This window comes from Moschus berezovskii, chromosome 4 (genome assembly GCF_049115385.1).
Source record: "Moschus berezovskii isolate FMDL1 chromosome 4, NW_MosBer_1.0, whole genome shotgun sequence".
In the NCBI taxonomy this organism is placed as follows: domain Eukaryota; kingdom Metazoa; phylum Chordata; class Mammalia; order Artiodactyla; family Moschidae; genus Moschus; species Moschus berezovskii.
The window spans coordinates 76,971,862-76,984,853 of NC_142463.1; positions in this window are offsets into that span (position 1 = coordinate 76,971,862).

Consider the following 12,992-nt stretch of genomic DNA (forward strand, 5'->3'; position numbering starts at 1 on the left):
AATATAGCCAATGTTTCTCTCTTTAGGCTGTCATATAAAATATTATGGAAATAAAAACAAAATAGTATACAAATGTCCAAATCTTGGTTTTTGGAATGTTTGTAAAGTTAACACGCATTTGACAGTATGTCTTGTCTCTTGGGACCACTAAGGTGACGTTTATAGCAGTCCTAATGTGCTGCAAACTGCTAAGTATTTGTTCAGCCAAGGGAACCACATTGGTAAGGGTGATGGGTGGAGACGGGGTCTGAGAGAAAAGGTACAGCTACAGCAGCAGCAGCAGCAGTAGGAGCAGCAACTGGGCAACTGTCCAGGGTTCTGAACCATCTGTCTGCTTTAAAGCAATATCTTTTCTCTCAAACTTGAGACCCTGGTCATACCTGTCCAGCTTTTCTTAGGCTCTATATTATTTTTATATTGGTAAGATATGTATTAATTTAAAACAATTATCCAAATAAACAGGCCTGGACTTAATATTTTCCAATCTAATTTAAAATGTTTCTTTACAATATTATTCTATTCTTGAAATATTTGCATATCCTTTCTCTTACCCAAAGTGGGGAAGTGGAAAAGGTTACATTATCCTCTAGTATCATGATTGGAAAATTTTTTTAATGTAAAGAAAGATCCAGCCTGTTCTGGTAACTGTAAAGGCTGTACAAGCTTTACAACTGTGTACTCCCAATGATTTGTTTCATACCCAACCTCTTTGAGATGTGCTAATAATATTCAAACTAATTATTCTTCTTGAAAATTTCCACAAATCCAGATCCAAATATAGCTGAGCAGAACTTCGTGTGTTACTTATGGTGATGTCATTATAGTGATTTGGGGATTTCTTGCTCCAGGGACCACAATTTGGAAGATGTATTAACCCAATCCAAAGAATAACTCTAATAGCACTGAGAATCTAGAAAGATAGTCTTTCTTGGACTGAACCATCCATAAGAGATGACTCAAGGGCATGCCATTAATCCTACGCTAAAGGAATCTGGTAGAATTCGAATCTCTCTACAATCTGTAATAAAATATCATCACCCTATTTGTGTTCTGTGACCTTTATGGGCTTCAGCTTTACTATCTTTTAATGAGAAGTTTGGGTTTGATGATATTAATGGTACCTTCAGATTCCAAGGTTTCATACTCTGTAGTCTAGACAGGTGAGTTACCATAAATACCATTCAATATTCCAACTATGACACCATTTTTTTTTTTTAACTATACTGGAGTTCCCCTGAGTATTATGTATCTAAAGGTGTAAATAATAACTGCTTTTTGCTCTCCTGTGTGGTGAACCATGTAGGAAAGCAGCACTTAATTTGTTGATAGGATAAAAAGTCAAACTCTCAATAAACCTGTGTGTGCATCTACGTGTGTATTTGAGAAACTAAGTGTGTGTGTGTGTGTCTGCGAGTGTAACAGAGAGAAGAAGATAGAGACGAACGGTGCTTGTTCAGTAATAGGAGGAAGGAGTTATCTGGTGTGGGGGAAAATAAGTTGAGAATGACACAAGAAGGAAACATTAGTTGAATAATGAAGAATGTTTCTATGGGGTTTCATAATGCACCAAATTCAGGCACATCCTTTCCCTAGTACATCAATTCAATGCTCGACCTTCTGTCTAAACAGTTAGGAGTTTCAGTTTATCTGCGGAATGAATAATTCCCAATAATATTTTGGAGCTGACATGGTAGAATCTTTATTGCACTTTTTGTCTTTGTGTTTATCCTTGTAGTATTACTCTTACATTAATATCAGTGATTGCAGGTAGTTATAATCTTAAGAGGTTATAAAATATCTTATATAATTTGAAAGAAACTATTTTTTCTTAGAAAATATAATGTTGGTGAAGAAGGTAAGTTAATTTTTGCTTTGTAAGTCTGTTGTGATGTAATATAAGTGTACTTGTAACATAAGGACAGATCCAGAAAATTAAAGAATGGGATAAATTGTAACATCCTGTAATGGAAAGTTAGAGTTTATGAAAAAATTAAGCCAGTAACATCTAAAGAGCATTGTAAATTCATAGTTGGAGAGTCAGTCTTGGTCAGGATCCATCTCACTTTTGGCACATGTAGATGGTTGATCTGGCATTTTATAATCACATAGAAGTAGAATGAGATGACTCTGGGCATTTTTGCAGTTTTGTCACCTCTTTTAAGATCATATATATCTGTTACTAACATTTGCATAAGAAACTAAATACCTCCAGAAGAGAGGTAAATTAGATGTTTGTGTTTCTCTGCTTTCTTTTTAAAATTTTTGTTTTGTATTAGAGTATAGTCGGAGAAGGTAATGGCAAGCCACTCCAGTACTCTTGCCTAGAAAATCCCATGGATGGAGGAGCCTGCTAGGCTGCAGTCCATGGGGTTGCTAAGGGTCGGACACGACTGAGCGACTTCACTTTCACTTTTCACTTTCACACATTGGAGAAGGAAATGGCAACCCACTCCAGTGTTCTTGCCTGGAGAATCCCAGGGACAGGGGAGCCTGGTAGGCTGCCGTGTATGGGGTCACACAGAGTCGGACACGACTGAAGTGACTTAGCAGCAGCAGCAGCAGCATAGTTGATTAGCAATGATGTGTAGGTTGCTGGTGGACAGCACAGTGATTCAGTTATACCATACAGATACCCATTCTTTCTCAGATTATTTTACCATTTAGGTTATTATAAAATATTGAGCTGAGTTCCCTGTATTGTACAGTAGGTCCTTGTTGGTTATCTATTTTAAATATGTATATACATGTCAATCCCAAACTTCCAATCTATTCCTCCTCTCCTCCATTCTTGCCCCTTGGCAACCATAAGTTTGTTCTCTAAATCTGTTGAATGTTTCTGTTTTGTAACTAAAGTTCATTTGTATCATTTCTTTTAGATTTTGTGTATAAGTGATATCATATGCTATTCGTATTTCTCTGTCTGACTTAATTCACTTAGTATGAAAATCTTCGTTCTAGTACTGTTCATCATCTCGTTCAGTTCATATGCTACTGAAACTCCTTATGTCTCTTTGTTCTCCATTCCTGTGAGAATCCATCTCCTTTGGAACCCATGTTTCTGACAAAAGAGGTTCAACAATTTGGGACACAATTTAGGGTATTTGTAAAGTCACACAAGTAAAAATGATTGCGATTTCCCAAAGAGATTAATTAAGGGGAAAAAATCAGCATTGAGTCTTGCTTTGATATTTCATGTCAATAATTTCCTTAGATGTTTCTCCACAGACTTTCAACTACTGAGTAAACTAAGTAGAGTGTTTGTTGTTGTTGTTCTAATGTATAATGGTGGAAGGACTGACAACACAAAAAAGTACCATTTATCAAAATGCATTGAATTATGGTAAGTCACAGCGTGTGATGGGAAGTTCTCTGGGTGGGGAGAATTTGTAGATACTAGGAGAAACCTGAACTGTCTCTGCTTGTGAGAGTTACTGAGGCTTTCCAGAGGAGGTGGCTTTGGAGCTGCACTTTAAAGAAAGAAAGACTATACCACTTTGGCAGTGTTTGCTTTTTGGATACATGGATATGCATGTATACTGCTCGGGACAATGTAGGCAATCAATATTTTTGTGTTTTATAGTCATTTTTATTTCCTATCCCTCCCTACTAAGCCTTTAAAGCAGTGAATTCTCTGTGGTCTAAAATCAAATTTAAATTTTATTTTCAAGAGAGATTTTTACTAGTGCAAATAACATGTTGGGGTGAATATTTTCTCCTCTCTTGGACCATATAATCCTCTATCAAGAGCATTGTGAAAACAAACAAAAACCAAAACAAAACCCCAAAAAAGCATTAGCATCTAGTGCATGGAAGCTGCATCTGTGTTTCCAGCCTCAGCTTTGGGCTTTCTTTAGATTTTAACATGTTTGTCATACATCTATCTCACTATTGCACAGTGAATGCGTGGAAATTCTAAACCAAGTCTTAAATGTACACATGTAAAATACACAAATTATGTGCTCATTGATTTTCTAAATGGAAACTAAATTTTACTTATTTTTTTCAAAGTGTTGCTCCTCCTATATATGCTTTCCAGTCTGAAGCAAATCTCATATTGCCAAGACACTAAGACTTAATTCTGGTCCCATCCTTAGGAATCCCTGGAATCCTCCTGGAACTTTAATAACTATATTCCTTTGTATAGAGTCAAGATATACAGGTCTTTTGTTAAATCTATTAAATCTATTTAGTTTTGTTAAATCTATTCTCTTGTAATTTTAGCAAAACTCATTGCATTTGTAGGTAGAAGAATATTACCATTTAGGTGTTTTTGATTCCTTTTTATTCATTTTGTGATGATAGTAGAACCATAGGCAGAGGCGTGAATCAAGTCATATTTGTCTTTACCTTCTTTTAAGCTGTCTTATAGTAAACTCATTCCCAGATGATACAATTTTTATAGCTTCTTCTCCCTGAAAGACTTTCATTTCAGTAAAGTACTCTTGAAAAGGAGAACCAAAAGAGTGAATTTATAATGATGGATTTTAGATAGTATGACTATTGACTTCACTGGTGGCTCAGACGGTAAAGCGTCTGCCTACAATGCGGGAGACCCAGGTTCAACCCCTGGGTCGGGAAGATCTCCTGGAGAAGGAAATGGCAGCCCACTCCAGTATTCTTGCCTGGAGAAGCCCATGGACGGAGAAGCCTGGTAGACTACAGTCCATGGGGTCGCAAAGAGTCGGACACGACTGAGCGACTTCACATTGACCAGTATGTAGAGTAACTTGAAAATTAATCATGGGGAAAACTATAAGGAATGGAATCTGAAGATTAATTAAAGAGAAACTGACTGGAGAAGAGGGTAGAAATGACACCCTGTGATTATTGGCAAAGAGACAGAATGTATGATACCAGGGAAAAGGAGAGGAAAAAGGGGCTGTTTTCAAGTACAGGAAAAAATTTCAATTAACTGAGGCAGCCAGTGCTTAATATAACTACCTAAAGATTCTTGAAGTTGACAAGCATATATGAAAAATATTATTGAACTAGGAGACCAGTTTTGTAGCCATATTTTAGAACTGTATATGAATCAATATATATTCATATGCGTACCATATGTGTGTATATATATATATATAAAATGAACTAAATGGTTAAACTGTCAAACTTTTAAGTTTCTATCACCAAAGATGTTATTCCATGATACTACACAAGTAATATTCACTAAAGCCTTTAACTGTGTGAATCACAACAAACTGTGAAGAACTCTTAAAGAGATGGAAATCTCAGACCACCTTACTTGTCTCCTGAGAAATCTGTATGCAGGTCAAGAAGCAACACTTAGAACCAGAAGTAGAACAATGGACTGGTTTGAAATTGGGAAAGAAGTATGTCAAGGGCGTGTATTTTCACCCTGCTTATTTAACTTACATGCAGAGTACATCATGTGAAATGCCAAGCTGGATGAACACAAGCTGGAATCATGATTGCTGGGAGAAATATCAGCAACCTCAGATACGCAGATGATACTATCATGACAGAAAGCAAAGAGGAACTAAAGAGCCTCTTGAGGAGTGTGAAAGAGGAAAGTGAAAGAGAAGAGTGAAAAAGCTGCATTAAAACTCAGCATTCAAAAAACTAAGATCTTGGTAACCGGTCCCATCACTTCATGGCAAATAGATAGGGAAAAAGTGGAAACAGTGGAAAATTTTATTTTCCTGGGCTCCAAAATCACTGCTGATGGTGACTGAATATTCATTGAAAGACTGATGCTGAAGCTATAGCTCCAATACTTTGGCCACCTGATGTGAAGAACTGACTCATTGGGAAAGACCCTGATGTTGGGAAAGATTGAGGGAAGGAGGAGAAGGGGGCGATGGAGGATGAGATAGTTGGATGGCATCACCGACTTAATGGATATGATTGTAAGGGTTAATAAATAGAAAATAATTATAGAATATATTGAGGGAGTCAGACTTCCAAATAAGTATGGTTGAATAAAGTGGAATGTCTACCCTGGTACAGATAAACATCTATGGGGCAATTATCACTTACTTCAAGAGTCATGAAGTAGAAAATAAGTTATGTTAATTTGGCTATATTTTTGACGAAGGCGTGGAATCTAGTGAAGAAATTAGGCTGGAGGGTCTAGGATTTTCATTCCCAACATATAAAACTCAGTCATTACCTAATAGAATAGAACTGGAATTAATAGGAGGGCTTCCCAGATAGCTTAGTGATAAAGAATCTGCTTACCAATGCAGGAGAGGCAAGAGACGTGGGTTCGATCCCTAGGTCAGGAAGATCCTTTCAAGGTGGAAATGGCAGCCCACTCCAGTATTGTTGCCTGAGAAATCCCATGGCCAGAGGAGAATGAAATTGCTTCTTCAGGGAAGAAGCTAGGGAAAAGATTTCTGCTTAATAAAGTAGGAACCTTCCAAAAGTTTCTGCTACCTAAAGATGGTACTTCCAACACTTGGAAGTTTATCATCAGGAGAGAAGTTCAGCTCTTGGCTGAATCATCATAGTTAGAAGATGTTGTAAAGTAATGTAAACCTTCGATCTTGATTGGACCATGGTTACTTGACTCTTGATTTCTCATTTTCCTCATCTGCAAAATGGGATAGGAGTAGCACTAACCAAGGCATAGTTTTGATGAGAGGAGGAGCTGGGATTTGAACCAAGACCATCCCACACCTGAGCAGATATCTTAACTATTTTGTAATGTCACTTTTGTAAATTCTTTTTGTAAATTTTTATTTTTGGCTGTGCTGGGTCTTCACTGCTGGGCATTTAGTGTTGCTCCAGTTGGGATGGGCCAGGCCCACTCCTCGTGGCAGCACTTGGACCTCTCACCATGGATGACCTCTCCTGTTGTGAAGCACAGGCTCTTGGCACATGGGTTTCAGTAGTTGCAGCATGCTGGCTCAGCAGTTGTGACTTGCAGGCTCTAGAACACACCTCAGCAGCTGTGGCTCATGGGCTCATAGCTCCCTGTCATCTAGAATCCTCCCAGACCAGGGATTAAACCTGTGTCCCCTGAATTGGCAGGTGGACTCCCATTCACTGTACCATCTGGGTAGTCCAACTTTATAAATTCTTGGAAAAATTTCTTAGAACAGTCCTCAGTTCAGTTCAGTTCAGCCGCTCAGTCGTGTCCGACTCTCTGTGACCCCATGAACCACAGCACGCCAGGCCTCCCTGTCCGTCACCAACTCCCGGAGTTCACTCAAACCCATGTCCATCGAGTCGGTGATGCCATCCAGCTATCTCATTCTCTGTCGTCCCCTTCTCCTCCCACCCCCAACCCCTCCCAGCATCAGACTCCTTTCCAGTGAGTCAGCTCGTCGCATGAGGTGGCCAAAGTATTGGAGTTTCAGCTTTAGCATCAAGCATATACAAAATTATTAAAGTTTTAGCCATTATTTTTATTTATTTAAACAATATTTAGAATGTCATGAGTGCTGTCAGTTTCACTGGCTAAGAGTGAAGGTGTTGTACTCAAATTTTCAAACCCTGGCTCTGTCATTTACTAACTGTAGGGCTATAATCAGTACATCAGTATCTTCAACTGTAGAATATGGATAACAATAACCTAGTTCAAAAGTTGATTGTGAGCGTTCACTGAAATAATAATATAAAGGCCTTAGAACATTACCTGACCACAGAATATGTGTGTATGTTCAGTTGCTAAGGTGTGTCCGACTCTTTGTGGCTCCATGGACTGTAGTCCATCAGGCTCCTCTGCCCATGGAATTTTCCAAGCAAGAAAACTGGAGTGGGGTGCCATTCCCTACTTCAGGGGATCTCCCCAACCCAGGGATCAAACCCACATCTCTTGCATCTCCTGTTTTGGCAGATAGATTCTTTACCACTAGGGTCACCTGAGAAATCTGACCACATAGTAAGTACTCAGAAAGCATCACTTGACTGATTACTAATTCTGTACCAAAGATGGAATTGAGTGGAGGCAGGGTAGAAACAAAAGTATCAAAGACAAATATGACACAGAAAAGTCCTCTAAGATGCTTGCATTTCATAAGGAGACAAACACGTGCAAAATAATGTAGATAACTAATCTATGTCATTGTTCTGTGTTTTAAGGTGATTATCAGGGTAGATGTCAAGTATGTATATGCTAAATATAAGGGTTAATATGCCGATGTTAAGGTTCCAAATTGGAACATCGGTGTTAAGATGAGGAAAACTGGTATTGCAGAGACCCACTGTGTCTTAGGGAGCGTGGGGAGAAGAGAGCAGGCCAGGTGGAAAGAGTGTCTTTAAAATCTGTTCCAACAACATGATTGATGGTCAACCTTCTGGTTTTGGGACGTTTTATTTTTGTCTTTGCTTTAGGTTCTCATTTGTGAACACATACACTCCTCTCTGCAAAAAAAAAAACAAAACAGTTCAATAATATCAAGTCTCTTACCACACATTTTCATTATGGAAGACTCAAGACGTTTCACAGGATACTAACCTCAAAGACTGAGAGGTGATCAATATGTTAAAACAATTAATATCTGATAGTTAGCAAAAGATGCATAATTTCACCAATGGAAAATGTTAGATATAAATAGTCAGTAGACTATTGCCAGAGAAATGCTCCTTGGCATGTGAAATAATCAAGTAAAATTCTTGAAAGATGAATTACTTTCTTGATTTGCATATCTTGGATTCAATACATTTACACAATATTTGCATTGGAAACATATCTAAAGCCAACCAATGGAAAGAATACATGATTTTACCAACATGCTTATACATTAATAACATTACTTGGCAATCTGATGTTTCAAGACCCAGGGTGAATTACTTATTAAAAACCCATATACAGCTATCTGTCTTTATCTTTCTTTCTGTATGAGCCATAATGGCTCTGATTGTTTTCAAAATTCTATTTGGACAGGATGTGACTGTTACATGAGACCTCTCAAACCAATATCATTTCCCTCACTCATAAAATACATTATACTGCTGTGTGCATTGAGCCAAATCATTAATGAAGGAAGCATAACCTAACCTTTATGCCTCTGATTTGACCATCAGTTACACTGTAGCAAGCTAACATCTCAGAAATTGTTTAAAAATTGAAGCTAACATGATTTTGAATATTTATGGTAGATTCACTTTTTTCTTAAAAATTCATTCTGCCATCTGAACCATTTCATTATTCTTAACTATTTTCTAAGAGGCTTAACTTTGAGATAGAAAAACAGTATCTGATTCTTAGATTATTTGTGAAATCAAATAACTATATTCCTGGAGTATATTCCTTCTCTGTATTTATTTAAACATGCAATAGCTACAATAACTAGTCAAAAATCTGTGAAATATGCAAATTAAGAAGTACATTAACACAGTCTTTCAGCTTTTAGAAAAATATTTGGAAGGCAACCATTGACTTGTTATTACTATCATAAAGGATAGTAATAACTGCTGAAATTTCAATTTAGCACCTGAAATGAACTCTTACTAGTAAACTGCTCTATGTGTAGTAATTATTTGCATTTTTTGAACAAGATAAATCTAGACATCTGAATTTATCAAGGATTAGAATTTTTTGCATACTCATGTAATGAAGAAGTTCATATTTGAGAACAAATGACCCCAAGTTATAGATTAGTTAAAAATAATTATATTTAATTACTATTTTTACCATTTCCCCAAATAATTTTACAAAAATGGGAATATAGTAGGACTTCTGCTTCACAGGTGTGAATGAGTGAACATAACCTGTTTTTTAGATGTAAATGAATGAACATAACCTGCCTTTTAGAGAGTATCTCTGGTTTGGAAAAAGGAAATAGGAATGAATTTAATTTAGAAGTTGCAAACAGGTGTAGCAGGGAGTAGCACAAGGCCTCGGATTGTGATGTAGGAAGGCTCCCCGTAGGCTAGCAGCATCCCTGAGATGGGGCCTGCAGTTGTGTTTATTTGGACTTTCATAATCTTTTCATCCTTTTTTCTTAGATGCATCCTGAGAGGTTAGGTGTATTTGGGACTCCATTTAAGTTTCACTAGAGTGTCTTCTTCTCCTTATTGTTTCCACTGGTTTATGACCTCTGTCTGCTTGCCATTTGACTTGGCTGCCCTTGATTTCAATAGTGATCGGAGAACAAAGGACTATGCCTTGAAGAAAACTAGTCTCAAAGCATTCCAAGATACAGGATTTTTGATCCTCTGTTCAGAAAACAAGGCATCCATGCCACAGATGCTTTGATGGTGAGAAAATTACCCTGCTTACTAAGGTGCTTTTCATAGAAGTCTCTGCAACCTTATTCTAGAAAACACACTATTTCAATTATCTAATGTAATCCTGAATGAATTAAAGCTTGGTGTTTGTCATTTGCTAGTTATCACTTTATCCTACATATGCCATCCTTTGTAATTGAGATTGCTTTAAGTATACAAATGTGTGCTTAGTAACACAATAGTCATTTGCAGGGTCCTTACCAGTGTTTTCAAATTGGATCCTGATTTTCAGGGCCCACTCACAAAACACTCAGGCATCCATCATACAAAATTATGGAATTTAGACTCTATCGAAGGTGATTCACTCATGGGCAAATAACACATTAGTGCAGTCCTCTCTTCTGCTGGATGAATTTCTGCATTTCTAAAGCCAGGATTCATTAGGAGTAGGGAAACAGACCTGCACTAAACAGTGATTCAGTCATAAGAGATGTCTGGGTAATGGTTCCAACTGTGACCGTTATCTTCAGAGCAGACACAAGCATCACCATCCCTTAAATGTTTTTGGAAGGAAGCTGTTGCTGACTGGGAAGAAAAAAAGGAATAACAGGTAGACTGATGTCCCTTTTGCCATCTTTTCCAGTGCTCCTTTTTGTTGAAGAACACTTTCCATTTAAGCATAGTGTTCTGACAGAACATAAAATAAGACTGTGTCTAAATGATCCTCTGGGCTGGTACCACCCTCTCAGGTGCATTGATATGTATGGAGTCAATAAGAATGTTTCAAGAGCTGTTTTTGTTCAGAAGCTTTCAACACATCAGAGTTTAGAGAGGGGCACACGTTTGGGTTGTTTTCTTCCCCTTCTGGAGAGCTGACCCCGCAACTCTCAGTTAAGTGTAAGACATTCGTTTGCACAATTGGGACAAGGAATGAGGTCACTCGGTGTTGTTTGGTACTGGTAGAGTACTCCTGAGATTTTTTCCTGAAGTGTTGGGAAGCACTTCCTTAAAAATGAAGAACAGTTTCTCACAGAGGATACTAGAGACTCCATCAGTGACAGAGAGACTTCTTAGGGCAAGAGTTGCCATAGATAAGGAACATCAAGGGAATTGATGCCATTAGCTCCATAAAATATCCTAGGTCCATAGAAATATCTGTGATGGTGGCTAAATTTAGGAATACAAACCAACCCATTTGGCAATGTAATGTAATCTCCTGTGGATCCACCACAGGCAGGTAAAGTCCTAGAACATTTGAATTATGCCTGTGGCTAATATTAATGCAAAAGTTCCATTATTCACTTTGTTTGGCTGTGACATGAAATCACATGGCACTGCATAATGATAAAGTAAACTGCGGAAAGTGCTGAGAGTCTGCCTTAAATTGTGAAAATGTTGAGTGGAAAGCTGAAAACCTGCCAATGCCCATCTATGGTTTATAGTAGATAAGCCATTAGTCTTGGCTAGGTATATCACTTCCTATATTACCATACATACAAAATGGGAAGTGAACTCCTGAGACCTGTAGTATGTTTATCATCCAGTAGCGATATGCCTTTAAGAAAGTCTGGATAAGATCACTGTCTTAGAAACAGATATGGTTTTGGAAGACTGCTAATCATTTGGGAAAGAATGGACTGGAGGCATAAATCTTATTAAATTAAAAAGCAGTGAATGCTCTCCCCCATATAAACTGGCAAATAACCTACAACTAACCTACTAAATTCTTTTGCAAATGATTGAGAATCTAAGGGTTTGGAATGGAGAATTCTAATAGCTAAGATTGTTTCAGTAGAAATTTAATTGGGTTATATCACACAGAGATGTCCACTGACATGGAAACTGACATGGAAAACCAGCTTCTGTACAAAATTGGAAAATGAGCTAACTATATCGATTATTTCAGGGAAAATAGAGAGAGAAAAGCTTTAAATCAAATCAAGAAAAGCCTGTCTTATGTCAAGATTAAACCAGAAACTAAAAACTCTGATATAAATTAAACCAATGTTCTGTGAACCCTTAGGAACACTAAGATCCAGCTTGGGGTTTTAAAGAATAATTTAGCTAAACCACTTTCTTCCCTGTTGTAAGATATTATTAAAATAATGAATTTTAACATAACATACATTAACTTCAATTAAAGATCTGATAAACTTCTTTATGATATAACTGCAGATAAGTTGCAGAACTATATATGTATATAGTTTTATAGATTTGTAATTGCTTAAATAGAGTCCCCAAAGACTTTTATTCAAACAACAAGGTAAATGTAGAGGGAGATAATAGTGATGTGTCATCAAGCTCTTTCCCCAAGGTACCAAGATAGGACACTGTCTAAGGAGTATACCAGTTACCATGGTGATAAGAGAATTTACTGATCACACTTCATTAGGGCTCATTGACCAGAGCAGCTTACTGACTGTCTGGTCCACAGGGGTATAAGGGAAGCAACTCTGTCTATTAATCCACAAGCAATGGAAACAGTATTGCCTGAAGAAAATGGCTCAAATGACAGTCAACATATCCAGCATAAGTATTCTTGCAAAATATATACCAATAAAAAAAAGCAAGTTATTAGAGTGAAATAGTAATTGATTCCAGATAGCCAGAAAGAGTCTTGTGATTCTAAAACAGGGAAAAGCACCCATAACCAAATCTATTTCAGAAAGAGTGACTCCTAATAGTTCAATCTCAGGTCAAAAAAAAAAAAATTCAGTAACTAGAAATAGCTTGAAAGAGCCTACCAGGAAAAATATTTTCAGTAGGATTCTTTCAGGAAATTAGAAATGCCATAACTGAAAATAGTTGAGCTGGATAATTTTGTCCATTTGGGAACTAATTAAGGGAATGGAATT